Genomic DNA, 22,936 nt, shown 5'->3' on the forward strand with positions numbered 1-22,936 from the left:
TGATTGATTAAAATTAGGAGGATTCTCTCAAAAGCCTTCTGCCAACTTTATCAAATCTAAACAAGTTTGTCTTCATAAGGATTACTCTCACGAGGGCCTCAACCTAAAGGTAAAGGACATTTAAATCCTTCCACCATGAATATTTTTTAGGCTTAAGGGCATTTTCTAAGGTAATTGCAACATTTCCATTCTCAAAGCATGTCTAGCATTAAAATTCTACCCTATTAAAATCTAATTGATAAGTACATCAGCAACATATACAATTTAGAATGAGAATGTGGTAAGCCTTTGTGCATTAACCTCTACAAATATTCTTGCACAATAGAGTAGGCAATAATTTGGCCTTTGTATATATCCTTTTCCGAAAGTTGGGTAACTACAATATCCATCTTAAGAACATTCCAAGAGACTAAAACCCACTTCGTTTATTGCGTGGCTCGTTTGATTTCCCTAGCAAGTCAATCGTTGTAATCAATGTTGACAAGTTGTGCCTTTATTGAATCATTACACTACCAAGTCAATCGTTGCAATCAATATTGACAAGTTATGCCTTTATTGAATCATTACACTAAAACCACGATGACTAATGTTAAAATCTATTTCTTGATTATATAGACATCACGTGTTCAATCTTCCATATATCTTTCTTAATATATGTGTGGTCGAGTGCTTCCATATATCTTTCTTAAAATATATGTGGTTGAGTGCTTTCATGAGCTTCATGCAAATGGCCTCGTGACCAATTTATTGAGTTGGATGTGTTTACTGTGTACCTCACGTGGATCTATCTATAAAGTCAATCACTGGAATCAATATTGAGAAATTTTGACTCAATACAATACTCTATTATAGATAAATGACAGACAAGAGATTGCCTACAAGGCTATTAATAAATGACAAAGACGAATTTGCCTACAAGGTTATTTTGTTGTTTGCAGTGGTATGATCCGGATTATTCACAGTTTCGTGTTCATTCTATCGACGTTTCAAATCCCAAAGGGGGTCCATCATCAGGACTAAATCAGAAAGAATATGAATGAAAACTTATTGAGAGAAGAGCTATAACGTCCTGGGTATAAATAAACCTAGATCCCTAATTTTTAAGAACTTCTTGTTTCTACATTGTTTCAGAAATTGCAGGTCTGCAGTTCTCCTCTCAATTTTTATCCTCAAGATTTCGAGAAGACAGATCTCCTTCCATGTTTCCCCTCCGTACAGGGAAGTTATGTTAGATTTTAAGCTTCTGTGGTAGTTTTTTGCAGAAGCTCGTAGGTTGGGTTGAAGTAGGCTCGAGGGTTCTCAATGTCTTGGTTAATGGGTTTGGTTGGGTGGAAAATCATCTATTCTCTTACACTCTAAAACATTTATATTGATCTAAAGTTTGATTATATTAGTTCCAATAACATGGAAATGCCACAATTTTAATTTTGATGTTCCACAATACAACTTCAAGTCTATTGGGAAATAACAACCAATAATAATGGGTGTAAAATAGACGACTCTCTACCCAACCAAAACACTAAGGATCCCCAAGCCTACTTCAACCAAAGTTATGCTTCCCGACCAAACTAGAAAATAAAATAACTTCATAAATTTATGACATTTATTATAACAACTCTAAGGTGGAGTGTTCAAAGTTCTAAGAGTTCAGAAATGTTTTTATCTGAAAATCCCAAAGGAATTTATATATCAAAGACTTTCAAGCAAGATTGATGGTCTTTACTAGACAAGTTGTAGGACAAAGCTCTTTCACATCTTCTATGGACTCTAAATCATGGAAATCAATCAGATTCAGGCACTCTATTTCTGCTCAATGAAGCAAAAACAAGGGATAGGGAATAATGAAAGTCCTCCACTTACTCCAACCGCACAAAATTCTTTTCCGTCTTCTATGTATTCGAAATCATGGAAATCAATCAGATTCAAGCACTATAGTTCTGCTCAATGAAGCAAAAACAAGAAATATGGCATAAGGCTTTCACACAAGGCAAGTTGTTGGACAAAGCTCTTTCCCATCTTCTATCAATCACTCTAATTCTACTCAAATGAGCCAAAACAAAACAAGGGAGAGTTCCTCCACTTACTCCAACGGGACAAAACTCTTTCGCATCTATGTTTTCAAAATCATGGAAATCAATCAGATTCATGCACTTTAGTTCATCAGCTCAATGAAGCAAAAACAATATGGCATATTGAAGGCCCTCCACTTACTCCAACATTGAGATTTAATAAGGAATCAAGAGGCAACCAAAGAAGGGAGAGTTAAGGGTATTCTTGCAAACTTCTGGTGATTTAATGTGCACGATAGGAAGAAGTATAAACACATGCATTTTTGCAAATTTTAAAAGGATTAGGTGATTCATGCTATGTCTTCGTACCTATTAGAAAATGTAAATTTTCCTTACCTATCAAAAAGTGAAACAAACCAAATAAGTAATTAGGTTTTATTTTCTCACCCAAGTTCAGTTCTCGCAAGTGCCATGTTGAGCTCATATTTAGTACACTGTTGCAATGGCTTACAGCCTTGTTGTTGAACAGCCTTGAGCCCTGAAGAATATTTCACCCTTACTTATGGGCTCGAGGATGAGATGCTTGGATGGGTTGGATTAAAACAAAAAACAAAAAACTAGTTAAATTTCTCAATGAACTAAACCTATCTTAAATAAATATAGCTAGACCTATTTTATTTAATAGTGTTGCACGTGGGAAGAATAACATTCTTTGCATAAAATCAATTACTTTCATTTTCACATTGATGCAGATGAGAAACAAAAGCATGCCTTGGCCAACGAATGTGCAATAAAAACGACAGATTTACATAAAACCAAACAAGAGAAATGTAAAATAGATTATCTAAGCATAAACCAATTCTACTTCCAAGATTATTTTAGTACAACGGTTTGAGCATATAGACCACTATCTACAGACTAGAATAACTGCTAAATCTGGGTATACTCTCTCTGGCTTCCCAAAAAAAATTGCTGAGACATCAAAACGCCAACATAAAAAGGTTAAATGGTGGTAAATATTACACTGCCATAATATTATAGTTAAATGACTCTAGGGTGGAGTGTACAAAGTTTCAAATTTTCCTAGGATACAGGCAGGAAGTTATTTTGGGAATTTATTTTGTCCAAAATTCCCAGATGAATTTACAAATTGAAGACTTTGTGGTATCTTTATTATAAAAGTCACAAAAGCCCATTCTGGGATAAAAGCTCTTTACTATCTTCTATTGATTCTAAATCATGGAAAGTCAACCAAATTCAAGCTCTAATTCTATTCAATGAAGAGGCAAGAAGTGATTTTGTCCAAAATCCCCAGATGAATTTACAAATTGAAGACTTTGGGGTATCTTTATTATGAAAGTTCCAAAAGCTCATTCTGGGATAAAAGCTCTTTACTATCTTTCTATTGATTCTAAATCATGGAAAGCCAACCAAATTCAAGCTCTAATTCTATTCAATGAAGAGGCAAGAAGTGATTTTGTCCAAAATTCCCAGATGAATTTACAAATTGAAGACTTCATGGTGTCTTTATTATAAAAGTTCCAAAAGCTCATTCTGGGATAAAAGCTCTTTACTATCTTCTATTGATTCTAAATCATGGAAAGTCAACCAAATTCAAGCTCTAATTCTATTCAATGAAGCAAAACAAGGGATAGGGCATAATGAAAGCCCTCCACTTACCCCCACATTGAGGCTTCGTGATTGAAAGAAGAGGAAAATGTGGCTTCGTGATTGAAAAAAGAGGAAACCAAAGGGATAGTGAGGATATTATTGCAAACTTTTGGTAATCTGATATTTTGCTTTTGCTAATATGTTATAAAGAAAAAAGTTAGTAGAACTAGTAGCAATAAAACACTATAAAATCAGAGGAAGCTGAAAATAAATATATTACTGTAAATTCTAAAAGTTTTTAAGTTCCTAATCGAAACAAAACAAATTAGCAATTATTCAAGAAACTAGTTAAAATTTCTCATTGAACTAAACCTATTTTAATATAATATGGCTAGACCTATTTTATTTTATAACATGGTACATGTAGGAAGAAAAGTGTTCCTAAATCCATGACTTTCATTTTCACATTGATGCATAAGAGAAGCAAAGCATGCCTTAGACAAGGAATGTGTACTATAAACGGCATATTGACATAAAACCAAATAGGAAAAATCTAAATTGATGAGCTTACTAATTTCAAGCATACAGATCAATTATCCACTGCCTAATATTATGTAAGCATAATAGTTTCAGGCATGGAGACCAACTACCTACAGCCTAAAATTCAAGCTAAATCTAAGTGTACTCTCTGACTTCTCAAACAATTTCCCGAGACATGAAAACTGAGAAAGTTACATATTTTATTCGTGAACAATCTGTAGGTGTAATACTTGCCCACAACACTCATTCGTTTGGCAAGCTCCACTAAGACAATCATGTTATGAGGCAAATACGGTTAATCAAACAACATAAATTATTTAGAAGTATCGGAACCCTACAGATTGTTCATGCAGTTTACAAGAATTGATGTCCTAGCCTTCCGGAATATTTCAATCTAACACCACTCTCATTTGTGAGGCTGGGAAACAAACAAAGCCACAATGATTTCCAAAATGTAACTCAATATGCTAGCTAGCACAGTACCACTCATACAATGCATTGAATCTTCCGACAAGAGTGCTCTGTAGTCAGATTATCAGAACTGAATCTATTTGTGTGAATTCCGGCATATAGCTGCAGAAGTGCTAATAACTACCAATGACATCACGTGCAAGATATGCTAAGATCTGACACAACTTTCCCTCTGACGTTACAGAAATTGGGCACTGGACTACAGAAGTTATTCAAATCCCTTAATATAGAAGACAATTAAACAGCAATATCCCTAGATTTCAAAAACCGAGCTTATATTTTACTAACTTTAAATGTTATCGGCTCTAAAAAAATAGGACAGAAACTGTAGAAAGCAGAATCTGCTTGAAAAATACCCTATGGTCTTCCGGCCAAACAGGTGGAATCCAATGTCAGACCTTTATTTAACAAGATGAACAACGAAAGATCGGTAAGCAGCCAAAATTTTGTAGAATGCATACTGATAAGAATGCCTCAGACATCAACACCGAATGTGATGTCAGGTGCTTCAAAATTAGTAATATTTCTAGCATAGAAAATTGATATTAGATTTTGATATAATCCTGTTGTTTAGCTGACATTATAGTAGGAGTCAAATATGGCATCTGCAAGGTACTCGCATTTGGACAGCGACAGACCAGCCAAGGAAATACGCCCATCCTTTGTCATGTAGACATGCCACTTATTTGTCATATTATCACTCTGTTCAGATTAAAAATATGTATTAGGTAAATAAACAATAAATTAGGAGTAACATAAAAGTCAGAATTCTGGATTGGGGAAAATTTATATAAAAATAGTTTACCTGAGCTTTGTTAAGGCCTGTGAAGGAAAACATGCCAATCTGTCTAAGAACAAAAGACCAATCTTTCCCACTCTTATCCTTTGCAGAAAGATTATCATAGAGTCGCTGCCTCACACCCTTAATTCTTCCAGACATAAGTTCCATTTCTGACTTCCATTCTTTAAACAGAATAGGATCACCAACAACATTTGCCACAATTCGAGCCCCATGAACTGGAGGATTTGAGTACATTGGTCTAGCAAGCCTTTTAAGCTGGCTCTTCACCCTGCCAAAAGTGTATGAGCAGGTAAATTTCACCCTCCATTTAAATAATGCTTTATATCTAGGAGCAATATAAACACCCAATGGAAAAAATAAAAATCCCTAGTTTATTAGTGATACCTAGTTGCTGCATCTGATGAGGAGCACACAACATTGATAGCTCCTATCCGTTCTGCATAGAGACCCAAGTTCTTGCTGTAGGACTGAGCAACAAAAACTTCCATCCCACGAGCTACAAACAACCTCACAGATGATGCATCCTGATCAAGACTTCCACTTGCAAATCCCTGCAAATTCAGGTAAAATCTCAAATTTATATTATGAAAATATGCCCTTTCAGACCAATTGTTCAGTTCATTACTGCATGAAATATTACTAGACACATCTAAGTTGGCTAAGAAGGCATACAAGCATCACAGTAGTGATCAAATTATATTTTTTCACAATAAAAGATATTTTTTATAAGAAAATGCTGCAGTCAAGCCAAACATCTTTGTAATACAAAAATCAGAAGTCTTAGCCATAGCCGAATGTCCAAAATGCAAAATTATAGTCCCTCAAACCATATGGTCAATCTTCCCTGATCCAGCCTCTAGTGGCCTTACAGGTGTACTGCCTTACATAAACTGGAAAAGAAAAATACTAGTTTCCAACTTTCCATGCATACTACAGGCATCTGCCTATTTGTCCTCCTTTGTGTCACTTCCAACAGCCCTCCAAGTGCCTCTTGCTCGATTGTGGCAACAAGGCTGACCTCATATGTACTTTACGCCGGTACCAGATTTTGAACACGCTGAATACCCCTACAATTCTCCAAAGACTAAAGATATAGCCACAAATGGGCTTGAATCTTCAATAGGGGGATATGAAAGCTCCTGGAGGTAAATCAAAATGGGCCACAATTCCTCCAACCATATGCTGTAGAGACCATAGATGTGCATTGAACTCCAAATACTTCCTGCAGTGAATCCCGATGAATGCATCACTTTTCTGACAATCCAGGTTTCCAACATGTGATTGCTGTGTCCATTGCACAAGAGTCCCTAGACAATTTTTCTTCAGAAATTGCTTCTCAAACTCTTCCTTCAATTTTTTTCCACGTAATGCATTTCTCAAAGTAACCCATTAGACATCTTCCCTCATTCCGAGGTTGGTACACAGGGTAAACCCAAATATGTGAGGCTTAAAGCTTTGTCATGTCACTTACAAGAATAGAACCTGAGTGGGAAGGATAACATCATAACACTCCATCACACAAGTTACAACCACTTAGGCTAGACCCAACTGGCTTAAACTCTTCCTTCTATCTATCCCAAAGAATGGTGGAATTCATCATACTACACTGCACCTCCACTATTTCTTTTGCATGTGCTTCACTCCTCTTTTCAACCTACCAAGCTCACAAAAAACACAAGCAGCACTCTTGCAATGGTGGTGAGCAATTGCCACAATCCTAACAATCTCAACAAACAGCAAACCATCATTCTATGTCCACTGCTCATGCCAGAGGCCAAAGTCTAAAGTAGAGACAAATAAGTCAAACAAAATCCCAATTCCCTATCAAACAAGCCCACACACCCATTGCTTGCACTTGGAGAGGGGGTCAAAGCCCAAATCAAGGGAGCATACTGCAGTGAACAGTCCTCATCCCAATTCCTAACCAAATAAACACACAAGTGGCACTTGACTCCTCGAGTCCTCCTTTGTAGTCTTCATAAACAACTATGCAAAAGCTGTGAGGCAGAAGCACAAGGGGTGATATTGGTGTATTAACATGCTACCATGTCAAACTTTACATGATTATATGTGTGTTTAAATGAGGGCTCGCCCTAAGATTTGAACGCATTCATGGGGGTAGATGGATAGTAGGGCGCCATTTGAATCACACACCTGTCTGCAACCTAGTTCCCTTGTTAGTCTACTTGTTCGCGACCTTGTTTTGCTTTCATGGGACATCGAAAAACTCAAATCTTTTCAAAGTCTTTAACCTCTACTAGAATTCTTTGTGCTGCCCTATATAGACTGAAATTCTCCGAAATGCTTTTGATACAATGATGCTCAGATTACATGTGTGTTTAAATGAGGGCTCGCCCTAAGATTTGAACGCATTCATGGGGGTAGATGGATAGTAGGGCACCATTTGAATCACACACCTGTCTGCAACCTAGTTCCCTTGTTAGTCTACTTGTTCGCGACCTTGTTTTGCTTTCATGGGACATCGAAAAACTCAAATCTTTTCAAAGTCTTTAACCTCTACTAGAATTCTTTGTGCTGCCCTATATAGACTGAAATTCTCCGAAATGCTTTTGATACAATGATGCTCAGATTATTGAGGGGTCCCCACCATTGTAGCTGTATGGGCCCCTTTATCTTTTAAAATTAAGAGTCCTTTGTACAATGCCAAGGCTTCCACCTCATTATTAGTTGAGATCCTTTAGGGTTGAAGATACCCTCCCCCACCTACCACCCTAACAGTAATCAAATTATAACATGTAACATTAGACCTCGTCTATGGAGAAGAACATGAACAAGCTTTATTTTTCAGCACGCAAGCCAACATACCACCCCTTTGTTGTTTCACTGCAGTTGGTTTTTTCCTTTGCTTATCTCTGTTGGGTAGTTGAGGCTGCTTGGCTGATACTGGCTGTGGGTTTGAGCTTATCCTCTGCTGAGATTTTAACTCACCCTCCCACATCCATGGACACACACACCCCAATCCTTATCTAGAAGAGACCAGTGCTAAAGAGATGAAGAAGAGAGGTCTACCCCCATTGTCCATGGCAAGAGATTTGCAAGTTGCATGACCGTAGGTCACCATAGAGAAAGAAGGGTTCCCCCGGGCTCAAACAGGGGAGAAGATATTGATGAAGACATTAAGCAGGCAGCCTTTGGGAAAGGGACATCCTCCTTATTTCAAAGTGTACAACAGACACCCACATTTATCACTCAGGAAGCCTACACAAGGTCGCTAGGCTGGATGAGGAGGCATGGCAGGAGTACAAGGGCAGGAGGCTGGAAGGCACCCCTCCCTCGAATGTTGCACTGAATGATCCTAAGAACACTAGACGCATACCCAATGCAAGAACACTTTAGACATGATGAGGCATGATAGATCTTTTGTGGCCTCCCATCTTCATGCAAGAAGTTCAGAGACCTGCTTAAAGATCTGCTGTCATACCTGGAGCTGACATTCACAACTCTTTCCAAGGGGCTCTCCAAGCAGGCCTGTGTACTCTCTCAAGTGAAAGCACTCCTTGCTCAGTTGCATGACAAGGGCAAGGTTGGAGAACAGGTGGACCAGCAGTAATCCAGCCCATATGCACCCCTTATTTCCCCTGGCTAGTATCACAGTATGTTATGACAGCCTAGATTACTATCATATGCATGTCAATGACAGTACAGTTTATAGTGCTTCCTGTGTTACTGGTTCCAATGACACTGTACAATTTAGTATGGTCCAGTCTTGTTAGACTCTTGCATCCTGGAGGCCGGTAATCATACAGAGTCTTGGTAGACACTTGCATCATGGAATCATACAGGTTGATGATGTTCTGATTATTCTCAGATTGAAAATCAAAGTCTGCAGGAACTTGCAATCCAATCATAAAGATTTGAAAATGAAGAACCACTAAAAAATAAAAATAAAAATTTCAAAAAACAAAATAAGACTTGTCAATATAGAAAAATGTAAACAAATGAAAAAACAAAGTAATATGCAATGAGTGATTCACAATATAAAGGCTGTAAACATAAACCCCATATCATCAATAACCTGATAAGCAACATCAAAGAAAGCAGTAAGATTCTTTTCCTGAATGACATCAACAATCTTCTCCCACTGCTCAGGAGTTAGATCAATTCCAGTTGGATTGTGAGCACAACCATGAAGCAGCACAAAAGAACCACTTGGTGCAGCCTGAAGGAAGTTGAGCAACTATCAGTCTCCTCTACTACCAAAAAATTAATAGTGCGTTTACCTAGGAATAAAAATGTTTCTTACCTTAATGTCTGCAATCATCCCTTCAAAATCTAGTCCTACAGTTTTAGGATCATAGTACCGGTATTCCGACCATGGAACCCCAGCATCATTGAAAATGTTCTTGTGATTCCCTGATCAAAATCAAACTAGAATCAAATAGCTTCAAAGAGATCGAATATTAGTTTGCATCAAAATGATTAAAAATGTTCAACTGTAAGATGGCATGACAACTCTAAATACATAACTTAGAGTTCAGCATCAGAAAATTTAATACTTACCCCAAGTTGGAGAAGAAATCAAGACTTGTGCTCCAGGGAAATATCTTTGAATAAAGGCAGCAGCGAGACGAAGAGAACCAGTTCCTGAAAGGCCTTGGACAGTAGCCACCTGGATAAGTGTCAACAGGGCATTATGCAAATTTAATTCCACATATACAAGTACAAAATATCATCATCCTAACATGCACATTGCAGAAGCAATCTAATGCCAGTCTGACAAAGGGGACCTATGATACAACCTTCACTACCATCTCTTAGGTGATCTACATTACATACAAATATCCTTTTCCTACATAGTCTGCATAAGAGAAAATATTGTACATCCTAAAAGTTAAAAAGAACTCGCCCTCTTCTCACACCCCTCTCACCTTGCCATCCCCACCCTACTCTGTCCAGAAGTAATTCAGAGAGTAATTCAGAGAGAACATACCCGTCCTTGCTTGGTTGCATTATTGTTAGCTCCCACCAACAATTCCACAGTAGCCTTATTAAAAGCAGCCAAACCTTCAATAGGGAGGTACTGTAGACAAAGCATAACAAGATAATGTCAAATATGTAAAAACTTAAAATGATTCCCATGGAAAGGGTGCAATAGTTTCTTCACTAAAACCACATGCATACCTCTTCATTGTCTCCCTTCTCCAACATCAGATTCTCTGCCTGCAAAATAGAAGCAGTGATAAGAAGGATTCCAATTGATAATATAAATCTAAAAGAGCCCTCAAAATGCTATAAACTAAGATAAAGACCTCAAAACCTTTATACTATTCAATGCAGATTAGCTAAAAGAAAAAAGAATTCAATGACACCTTTTTCACCACATTGAGCACATAGGGTTGAAGATCTTCTGTTCTGTAAGCTCCAACACCAAGATTAAGCTTCAAATCACTTATTTGCTTTAAATGATTCTAAAACACCCAGAATTGGATCTGGAGGTGCCATTGTCACTCCTTCAAAGCGAGAGACATCTGTTGCAATAGCCATGTTAATTCTGCTCACAGTCTGTACAGAAAATCATTCTGTTAGGAAAAAAACTCCACCCATGGGAACAAATTTCAATTAAACTTGCTTTATATCAATATACTATGGAAAATATAGTTGGTGGAAGCAATGCATTCAAATCAATAGATATGGAAATACAGTTACACGTTTGAGAAAGTCATTCAAGAACCTCAGATACATTGCAGGTCTTATATTTCTTTCTTAATTAAGAATAATTTTAAAAATACTGCAAATTTGAAATAACATAACTTAGAAACCAACAACGATAAATTTCAAATATCACTTCCAAGCAAAAGTATTTCCTATCACTGATCAGTTTGACTTTGATCACCTCAACAAATGTCTTCACTGACAACTGATTTTATCATGATAGAATAATCTTTTTAATCGCAAGTATCTTAAATTCACTTTTTCATTCATGACAAAGATTTGCATTCTTTAAGAAATCATCTTGCTCAAGGTACCTTACATAAATTTCATGATATTCTTTTGCCGTGAGAAAATACATTTACTTAATTATGGCATTATTTTATCATAAGAACATAAGCATTAATTCATTCAAACTTTTAAACGCAATCATAATTGCAATTGTGGTTGTTTTCCAAGGGTTTAAACATCTCAAAAGCAAGCTTTGGCACACATGATGTAACCTCAGTCAAAATCAGGCTTGCAATAGTGGAACAACCATTAGTTCGCTACTCGAAAAGCCCACGAGCGACTCCTAAGGAAATTAGTTCCCTTGTAAAGTTATGAGGTCCCTTGTAAAGTTATGAGCAATAAAAAAGGAGAGGTCTCGCCGCTTAACTACTAATGAAATTAGTTCAATCATTGATTGAACTTCTTCCGGACACACCTCCAAACCATCTCAGCCTCCATCTGATCTCGATCCGCTATTCTATTGTGCTGAAAATGACATGATTTGATATTAACGACTTAGGTTCTTGAAAATAAGCAACTCTCATATCTCAGTACTACCTCCTCCAATAACCCAACATATTGAACTATGATGTATTACCCTTCTCCACTATCAGTCTATCTAGTTTACCTATCGGGGCCCTCGCACATTTTAAACATCCACAATAATTGCTACGGGACCCATCACTTGCTTTGTGATTAGTTAAAGCTTCCCTATCAACTGGCTCCTTGAGATTGGAAAGAGAAGTAGACAAACAAACATATCCAGGGAACAAGGTTTACATTCACCAATTACACCCTGTTTCTCCATCTCGATAATTTACATGCACTAGAATTTTCCCAATCTTCTCACAACTTCAACCACAACCTAATGTAGCCTAATAGACTTCAACCATGTATTTTTATTTCTTTGTTCATTATCAACTCCCACCTTTTTCAAATCCGCGAAGGTTTAATCCACAGGTTCTTTTCAAACATCTTCTCTTCTCGAGATCATTTTCCTACTTCAGGGGGGAGAAGAAAGGTGCACTACAGCCCCAGTGAGGAGCGACCTGAAGCGTGTGTCCGTACATGTAACAGTAAAAAATAAATTTGAAAAAGAAAGGATGAGGCATAGCATATATCTTTTTTACCTTGTATCTATTAGAGTGATTACAACTAAAAAAACATTGAGGTTTGCACCTCGAGTTAGAAGGATCTATGCTAGCTATATATCATGTTCGATTTTGCACCTCGAGTTAGAAGGATCTATGATAGCTATATATCATGTTCGATATATGGTAAACAAATTAGCAAAAGCCCATATCTTGCCATTTTGCCCCTCACAAGCACTGGTTACATGTATCTTATTGATTAAGATTGTGAATGTAAATTATATATCGATCAGTCACTCGTCACCTGATTGCTCCTCCTTGTATGCTTCGAAATTAAACCAAAAAGGAGATTAACTATTACATTCACGAAAGCATAGGGCCTAGATTAAGACCATTCCAATTTCCTACTAATCCCCAATCCCTAGACGAAATCCACGCAACACATATTTTCTATATCCCGCACCTTCATTTGTCACATTGATCAGATTTCCTATCAAATGGTAAGATTTCGCATCAAGCTCGACAGAGTTCTTCGGATAGAAATTCGGTACCGTGATGCTTATTGTCAATGCATTTGTTAAAGGTAAAGACTGTAAAGCACCTTCTATTTTGATGCATGATCTAAAAACTAGAGGTCAATCTCACCTTGACTTTCAAAGAGGAACTGTCTTTCCTCTTGGCGAACGCCTGGCCAATCCGAAGACCATCAAACTTCTTCTGAGATAGATTCAACTGTTGCAGCCAAAACATATCAAACAGAGAAAAATATCAGAAACCATCCAAACCCTTGTCGTTGACCAAAATCTAAACAGATCAACAATCTAATTGAAGCTGCATAAGGACGGGGATTCCGTTCATTCCCTTTGGAAAATCGGATCAATTAGGGAATCCAATTTAGTAGCAGATACGTAGCATTCAAAATATGCCAATATTTATCAGAAATCCCAATAATGATCATAGCCATGACTGAACTGAACAAATAGAGACCGAAATAACAGGCGTTACCTGAGAGTTATCGATGACAGCCATGGGCTTGGCTGATGCAGCAGCAAAGGTAGCCATTTGAAAATCAGAATAAATAAATATCTGCAAAACAACAAGAAGATATAAAATTCGTTAAACCTTAAACCTTTCCCCGTACCCGCAACGGATCGCTGTACCACCATAGCAGATCCACCAGAATTATCCAAATAATAAATTTACGACGAAGCACTGATTTCAATTAAATCAGATCGGCCTTCTCGCAGAGAATTACTCAGTACTAAACCTAAAATCATGCCAAAATTTACAAACCTCGCAGAAATTTTATAGGTCCAGATAGAAATTCTTAATATTTGTGCAAGTATAAAGCAAATGTACAGTTCCCGGGATTCGAACCTCGACCACAGAAGGAAAATGAGCTATAAAACAATTACAGAGCAAATCAAAGCAAACGAGATTGAGAGGAGAGTTCGAACCTCTGACCTCCGGACGAAATTAACGGTAGACGAAAAATGAGGGTGCTGGGGGGCAGACGAGTAGGCTCCTTTTGTATAGCAAGTAGGTCCAGATGAACGGCGGAGATTCCATATCGAAAACTACCAGTCACGGGCCCACCGCCGGCCCACGTGTACTTCCTCGCCGGAAATTGTTCATCGCCGGAACCCCGCGAGTCGCCGCATAGGTTAGAAAAGGGGAATCCGAATATACGTATGGCTGGTGCTTTGCTAATGGTCGGACGTTGGATATTATTATTTTCGATTTTTATGTTGATGAGGCACACCAAACTTATGCTTGGATTTGCCCATGCCTCACAATCCCATGGGGTATCTAAACAACTTTGTTTTTTTATATGATTATCCTAGAGATACCTTAGATATAACTCAATCTAAGACCTCTCATTTTACAACTCCATTATCTATACATATACAAAAGAGAGGGATTGCGTTGCCTTTTAAATGATTATTTGATGCCAAATCCTTTCCAATATACAATTTTATTATCTAAGAAAAATGAGAAGAGATAAATGGAGTTTGTTTTGTCTTTTTTATGAATAGATTATTTTGTTTTGTCTTTTTATAAATAGATTTTAAGGTTTATTTAGATAATAAATTTACAAAGTTAATTTTTAACAAATTTATTTAGTTTATTTTGATGAAGTTATAAGGTAGTCATATTTTGAGTGTGGGACTTCCACAAGTGTGTTTCCAGATGTTGTTGGCTCTTGTTAAGTCATGTGTTATCGTGTTAATGATGCTTTGTTGTTCTAATGACTAATGTGTGTGTGAAAATGTCAAATAAATAAAAATATTTCTATGACCCAATAAAATTGGGTTTCTCTTATCCATTAGTTGTTTTCAGAGATGTTTGTGCATCGTTGCTCATGACCACAGTATCATCCAAGCTAGATATTAATATATTCAATATTAGAGTTAGGTTTGGTGCCATTGATTGTGGCCATATAATCAGTAACATATTATCATTTGAAAGGTGATATAGATGTTTTTGAATCTAAGTTTAGTAACATCAACATCAATAAAGATGTCCTAAAAAACTAAAAATAATGATATGATGTATCAATAATTAACCCCCAACCAATTGTCAATGATTATGGTTGAGTAGTTAATTATGTTTAACTATGATTGATTATAGTTATGCATTGTTGACTATGGTTTCCAATGTTTTAACCATGGTTAATCATTGTTTATTGTGGTTGATTGTAGTAGAATATAACCAAATGTTTTATTATTCTAACTAATAACTCACTAACCACTGCACCTAGAATCCACTTAATGCTTACTCCATTAACTATGGTCAATGGCTATGATTGATCGTGATTAACTATGTTTAACATGATAGACAACAGTAACACATTCTTTACCATAGTTTACCATCATTAACCATGTTTGATTATGGTTGACCATAATTGATTATAGGTTTGATTATTTTAATTGTTAGACAATGAATGATTAGTAACCAACTAAATCCTTAACCATTGGCTCTCTAACACACTAATGCATGGTCAATAATTATATTTGACCATGGTTGATTGTGCTTAACTATATTTAATTATGATTTGCAATATTGGTGCATTGTTGACCATGGTTGGTTATATTTAACTATGGTCGACAATGGTCAATCATGGTTGTCTAGTAAACCATTGTCTATTATGGTTGAATGTGATTGACTAGTACCCTACAAAATCCCTAATGTTATTCCCTAACCCGCCTAGCTCTTAACCATGAATCCCTCAACATACCTAACACTTAACTGATTTCACATAGCATGGTTGACCTCTAGCAACTATCATTAACTAGTTGGTTATGAATAACTATGATTAATTACAAGAGTGTAATTTTGACTAGAGTTAATATAAATGACTAGTTTAATTTAGTTGATTATAGTCAATTATGTTTGAATGTCCTTGACCATGTCTAACTAATAATTGGATTAAGTTAATCATGTAGCAAAAGACCCTTTTTCCATTTACAAATATGAATTTGGCAAAAAAATTACCCACATAACATTAGGTTCCTCCCTAACTCACCCCTCTAGCTAACTTCCAAATGCAAGAATATTGTCCCATGGGTTTAGTCCAAGTGGTTGGGAAAATGGTTTGTTATCCTCCCCACCTTGTTTTAATTCCCACAGAGGGACCTGTTGGCTCGTTGTGATAAGATTTGAAAAGTAGGCACTCGCTAGGATAGAATCCACTTCATTGGGATCAAGACGCCTCAGTTCTTGCTAAGTTATTGGTATATATGGCTTGCATGTTGTTGGATATACTCTTGGTGTTATAGTGACAACCAAAAGGTTTGATCCTAGGCTTTGTCCACATTACTCCAACAAATTATTGATCCACCATGGTTTAAAGAAAAAAGAATGCAAACATAATTATTTTTGAAAAATTGAATTTTGTGTGGGTAGTGAATTTCAAACTCCAATAAGAAAATCTTAACTCCACTTGAAAATGTGAACTCCATCCAACAATTCTTAACTTATGTGGTGAAAATGCCTTAACCAACCTCAAAAAATAATAAAATGATCAAATTGTAGTTGGTGCATTTATGGTGCAAAGGTGGGTTCTTTGGTAAAATGAACCACATGCATCTATGACACAAAACAAAATATGTGAATTATGGTGCATGGCATTGTGTTTAAAAATAGTTCCAATCGCCAGAACTTCTTACAATCACAAAACATTTTGATCCCTACTTCAAGCCATTTCTATATTGTCGTGGAAAAATACTTTGATTGTCAAGATTTGATATGTGTATTTGCATTTTTAGAAGGGCCTTGTTGAGTTATATTTTGCTTCTTCAAGTTACCCTACATGCCATGTTTCAAGTTTCTAGTTGTCCACAAAATGATATACCATTGAGTGATATATATAACCCTAGCAAAATCTGGAAGTTTAAATTTTTTTAACAATGATACACAAGTTTTAGTTATTTTCCGCAACAAAGAGGCAAATATTCAATTATTCAAATCAAATGTCTTCAACAAGGGCCCTTTCAACTTGTGTTTTATGATAACCATAACCATATTTCAAAAAAATGAGGGAAAGTATTACTCTAGTCTCTTAATCTTATTACCAACCTTGCCAATCTAGTCAAACTTTTTTTAACCATGGTAAATCAATAACTTATTGCAATGGCATGCCCATGTTCAAACATTTCATCTATCACTATAACACCAAGAGTTTACCCAGTAGTCTGCAAGTAAAATATACCAATAACTTATGACTTAGCAAGAGTCGAGACATCCTAAACTCACTAAAGTGGACCCTATCCTAAGGGGCACCCACACTTTGATCCTTATCACAACGGGCCAACATGTCCCTCTACAAGAACTGAAACTAAGTAGAGAGGATAACAAATCATTTTCCCAACCACTTAGGCTAAACCCATGAGACCAATTTGATAAACTTAAATACTTTTTCTCAAGTTTCTTGATATATGTTTTTTCTTTATTGTATAGATTTACTATCACGTGACTTTTTTACATGGAAAAAATCTAGTAATTTTTTTTATAAAACCAAAATTATAGTGGTATATGTTGAGAGAGCACTCAAATACTACCTTTACAACCTTATATCTTTAGTGAAAAGATTATCACATGATGTGCATTTCTTGTAAGCAACTAGTAATACAAGGTTAAGAAATATTTATTTCTTTTGATGGCACTGTGTGAGTCTCTGATGGAATCATTTTCTTGGATCTTTTGGAATATGTTGTTTTATTTTTAAAAAATTGTTGTGGATAAAGTAGCCACAACTAATTGTATTTCAAATATCATAATATAAACAACATTTTTTTATTCAATTTCGATTGGTCAATGATCCAATTCCTTATTGCAATTCACAAAGAGTTTATATTTATCTCTACAACCAACCAAGTACCTTTATTATTTAATTATAATGATTATATCCTAGAGTTGGTCAAAATACACTAAGGACAAAGAAAATACTAAATAGACAACTAGGGTTTTAGATTCATCAAAATGCACATGCCATAAATTATGAACTCTTGAAGGGTCTAGGGGCATGAATGACACGTCCTCATGAATTATCAATCGTGTTATGTTATTTTAATGCATACAAAGATGTTAAGATTCAAATAAGGGTTCATAAATTGAGATTTGGACTTGAAAACAAGGTGTTGCACTAGTCCAAATTAGATCTTAAAAATGCACTACAATTCATACACAAGTATTCATGATGAAATATTAAAGTTGGTAATTAAAGTATCTTACATATCCAACAACCACACTTTTCAATATTTTCCGATAATGTAACCATTTGCAAATATCAAACTTATGAAAATGTCACTTTCTTTTATTTGCGCTATTTCTAGGCCAAGCAAACTAGTCTTACAAAATTACACACCCAAGTTAAATGATTGACTACATTTTAGCTAGTTGCACCCCGTGACCTTACTAACCTTCACGCAATGTCATATTTTCAACTTAAATATTAAAAAACTCTATTTTTTACATCAAAATTTGTTTTTTTCATAGAAAAACAAGTAAATATAACCTCCTAAGTCAAAGGAGGAATATAATTTATTTATTTTTTAGATTAATAAAATTATAATATATAAAATTATCAAATAAAGAATTAATTTAATTTACTTGTTTTTCTTATAAAGATAATGTTTACATTATTTTATTCATTATCCCTAACCTCAATTTATGAGTTTGTTATAATCCATTTATTTATTTATATATATTTGTGTATTTACTTATTCTTAGTCAAGTCAAAAATTATTTTTTTAGGATATTAATTTATATATTTATAAATATTTAAATAGCTTAGTGATAACTATAATTAAAAATTAAATAAAATTTAAATTTAAAAAATTAAATACATTTTTTTTTGCAAGCTACAATAGGACCCTTCTTTTTCTATTTATATCAATAGTAGGACCCTTCTTTTTCTATTTATATCAAAAACAGGTTGAAACATGTACAGTGTTTGGTGGCCTCAACCCGCCCAAATGGGAAACCGGATCTGTTGGCCACCTTAAGTTTTTATAAGCCGTCTAGTAACAAAAAAGAATAAGTTTGCGGATCCATGCCAAATAAACTTCACAACAATAACTACTAATCTGGTTCCAGACCATCATTAAAAACTATTAACAGGAAAAGGAGAAACTATTCTCAAGGAACAAACATGGTAAACCATAGATTCAAACTAGAGGATTAATCTTCCACAATTTCAGGAGGTGCTTTTGCGTCTCTCGTTGCTGGAGCAATCTTCTTCAGTTGTTGTTGAATTTCGTCCAGCTCACTGTCCTGCATGAGCATAGTAATTTGGAGATTCTTCATTTCTTGCTTCATATTGGGCATGCCTTGAGCCAACTTAGTCATTTCCTCCGCAACCTGCTCCATCGCCTTTGCCAGTAACTGTTTCAGCACCCAATAGACATGTAAAGCCTGCTTATATAAGGTCATGCGTCCCCTGGTGTTGCCCGGGTCAGGAATGAGGTTACCCCATTCTTCCATTTCAGGATCCGAGTCTTCCTCCATTACATTTTCCTCCAATTCTTGAATAAGCTTTCGGATGTCCTCGTCAGTTCCTTCTTTGTAAGCTTTTTCTGCCTCTTGCACAATATGTCTCATGGTTTTTCGGTTGCGTCTCTGACATGCTGGAGAGGAAGGCTTTGATTCCTGTCTGCTTGTTTGGTTATGTCTGCCTCTACCCCTACGCCTTCTTCCTCGCCCTAGGCGAGATGTTTTGTTCTTAACTGTGGCCTGACTACCATGGCCAACAACAAACGTTATGTTCTCTATAAATTCTTTGCTTCCAGGCTCCTTTGCTTCCCTCTCCCAGTTCTTACCCTCCCCCTGCTACGCTTTTCCAGTGGTCGGGTTATTCCCCAGCCTTCCTCCTCTGAGATAAGGTTGGTGGATGTTCTCGAGATTCTTCTCGGCCTCCCAGACCGCCTGTTTTACCTCCTCAAACTGCCCCTGATCATTATCTATAGAGAATCCCTGCATGCATTTACCCTGGCCTAGACGGCTCCCAGCCTTACTAGATTCTTCCCCAGCATTTCTCATCCTACCACCCTCTGCCTTCTTACTGTTTGTAGCAGGAGAGGATTCCACACCCCTCACTTCTCTTTCCCTCTAGAGCGTCTAGCTCTCCCCCCTCTTCCTTAATATTGCTAAAGATTAAAAGAAATGCAAGGATTGGTTTTACGAATACATACCCCATCCTAAGCCGAGTTGCAGAGAACACCAGTTCGCATTGAGCTCCCGTCGTCTCCTTCCCTTGCTGCATGATAACCTTGGTTCTGTCCTTCACCACCTTTGTTAACCTCCTTCCACCTACTCGACGTCCCATCATCCTTCCGTCGCCGCTTCCTCCTACTTCTTCCTCCACTTCCCTGACACCTCCACGCCTCGAGATTCTACCCTGCCTGCATGCTGCCCCCGCGTCCTGTAGAATTATTAGGATGTATGGTGGCCTGCTTTTCCACCCTCCTACTTTCATCATTTTATCACACGTCATCTCCACTCCTTTCACCCCGATCGGGGGCCAACTGTAACCCTTATCTTGAGTTTGTAATCTCATTATTATCCTGGGTAATGATTAAATTGAGGGTCTCCCATCGTGGTTCTTCCCAATGAATTGGCCATATACTATCTACCTTTCCTCCTTGTTCATTGCAACCCCAGTTAGCAAGGAAATCCGATGCCTTATTACCATCCCTTCTAACATGGTTTATGATCTTGTAATCAATGCATTTCATTATTTCTGCCAGGTCCTGAATTAGTCCTGTCGTCCTCCAACTCTTCGCTACTTTTTCCCAGTCCTTACCATTATTCAGTTTCCTAAGCATCTCTATCACTAGGTTCGAGTCTCCTTCTATTTCCAAATTAGTGTATCCATTTCGGATTGCTATTCTGATGCCTTGATAGACTGCCATTAATTCAGCTTCATTATTACTCATTATACCTCCCCGATCAGCATAAACCCATCTTGTCTGCCCTTGATTATCCCTAAAGATGCCTCCAAACCCTGCTGGCCCCGGGTTGCCTTTTGAGGCTCCATCAAAGTTTAGTTTGATGAAGCCATCTCGAGGGCATTTGAACTTGGTTGAGCTCTGATTATGAGTGCTTTGATTTTTTTGCTTCTGAGGATAAACCATACCTTGTTCTAGATTTAGGCATGCTAAGATCCGTCCTTCTTCTGGAGTTGCTTTCCAATCCTCTTGAGCCCAAGTTTTCGCTAGGATAGTTTCCCTTATAAGATTTGGGTTCTCTTCCAAATCATCTATGGAGGGTTGTCTTTGTTTTGAAATATTCTTCGATTTCTTTCTTTCCATATTAGTCACATGTTAAAACCCATCGCTAGACTCCAGGCTCTTCTGACCACCGGACTTGAGAATTGACCTCTCCCCCATTGATGAATGGTTTGTTTAATGTTATGAGGGTCTCTGTTTGTCCTCCCAAAGAGTTTCTTGATTTCTTCCCATTGTTGCTGAGCAACAGGGCATGTGTTCAAAAGGTGTTCTTGCGTTTCTTGGTCCTGTTTGCAGAGGCTGCATCTAGGAGGTCCATGGAATCCTCGCTTCTGAATCTGATCCCAAGTCAAAATTCGTCCTTTTCCTACTAACCATAAGAACAAAGTTACCTTCGGCCACCAATTGCTCTGCCATATTTGTTTCCACATGGGTGCATTTTCATCGTGCTCCTGTTGGATAGTTAGATAATAGGCTTCTCTAATCGTAAAGGTTCCCTTTGTGGATCTACCCCACCGAAGTATATCTGGATTTGATGGTTATTCTTCTTGATTCCATTTCCCTTACAAAAAGATCTCTCTGTTCAGGATCAATGTGACTATCCCATTCTTCCGGTTTCTTCCAGGTTCTCCAGGTCTCCTCTTGACTTTCTTCCAGTATTCACTTACATAATTTAGCCCTTCAGCTTTAGCCTTCTGACAAGTGTTTTGCAGGCCTTGCAACTCTATCATTCTCTCTCTTTGTTGCCAAGCTTCATCCCAGAATTTGGCTGCATTTCCATTCCTTATTTCCCAGAATGCATGTTTGAATATAATGTCTCTGTTTTGACTAGCCAGGTCCCATATTGTGGAGCCTCTTGGAACTTCCTCCAGTCTAAGAATACCTTCAGTGGTTGTGGGCATATTGTATTTTTGAGTCCATATTTTTTTCCATAGATCATCTCCACCCCTCATCCATCTCCACCACAGCTTCGCCCCCAGAACTTGGTTCAAAGTATATGGATCTCTAAGACCCAGTCCTCCTTCTTCTTTATTTTTTATTAGTCCCTTCCACGATATTAGAGCCCATTTCTTTTGTTGCTTTGGTCCTCCCCAGATGAATTTTTTGAATATTTCCGTCATTTTTGTACATACCCCTTTAGGAACCGCCATTGCCGAGAGAGGGTAGATAGGAATTGCTTGAAGAATCAATTTGAGAAGCACTATTCTTCCCACTATATTCAAAGATCGGAAAGACCAATTAGCCAGTCTGTTCTTGAGTTTCTCAATGGTTTGCTGCCAATTTGCTATCTTCAAAGGATTTAAAGCTAATTGATTTCCCAAGTATTTTGTGGGTAATTCACCAGTGCGGAAACCCAGAATTCTAGTCAAGTGGGCTTTGACCATGTCTGGCGTGTTGAAGAGGAATGTACAAGATTTATCCTTGTTAATTTCAGTTCCTGATGCTTCCATAAAGAGGTCAAGGATACATTTAACCCTTTTTACTTCTCTTAAGGAGACAGCACAAAAAAGCATAATATCATCTACGAACTGTTGATGAGTAATTGGTAAGTTACTTCCCCATAGCCTCAGCCCTTTGATTTTTCTCTCTCTCAGTTCTTTTTTGAGGTATCATCCCAGTCCTTCCGCTGCTATGATGAACAGGAATGGGGATAAAGGATCCCCCTGTCGCAATCCTCTTGTGGCATTGAAAGTCGAAGTTGGCGTTCCATTCAAGAGAATGGAAAAATTGGGAGTGGAAATCATA

General features: G+C 37.0%; 1 pseudogene across 1 annotated transcript; it reads right to left on the reverse strand.

The window, feature by feature from the left end:
* Positions 1-4,455: 4,455 nt before the first annotated feature.
* Positions 4,456-13,996, reverse strand: LOC149145060 (aspartate aminotransferase, chloroplastic-like; annotated as a pseudogene). The gene is made up of 12 exons (XR_016264934.1): positions 13,922-13,996; positions 13,470-13,550; positions 13,110-13,196; positions 10,764-10,956; positions 10,576-10,614; positions 10,385-10,474; positions 9,955-10,063; positions 9,698-9,807; positions 9,470-9,613; positions 5,818-5,984; positions 5,437-5,701; positions 4,456-5,333 (listed from the first exon to the last, which is right to left on the reverse strand). The product of XR_016264934.1 is annotated as an aspartate aminotransferase, chloroplastic-like (transcript).
* Between the last annotated feature and the right edge of the window lie 8,940 nt (positions 13,997-22,936).

Source organism: Pinus tabuliformis, chromosome X (assembly GCF_031772625.1).
Source record: "Pinus tabuliformis cultivar Carrire ecotype Pingquan chromosome X, CPIR1, whole genome shotgun sequence".
NCBI classification, from domain to species: domain Eukaryota; kingdom Viridiplantae; phylum Streptophyta; class Pinopsida; order Pinales; family Pinaceae; genus Pinus; species Pinus tabuliformis.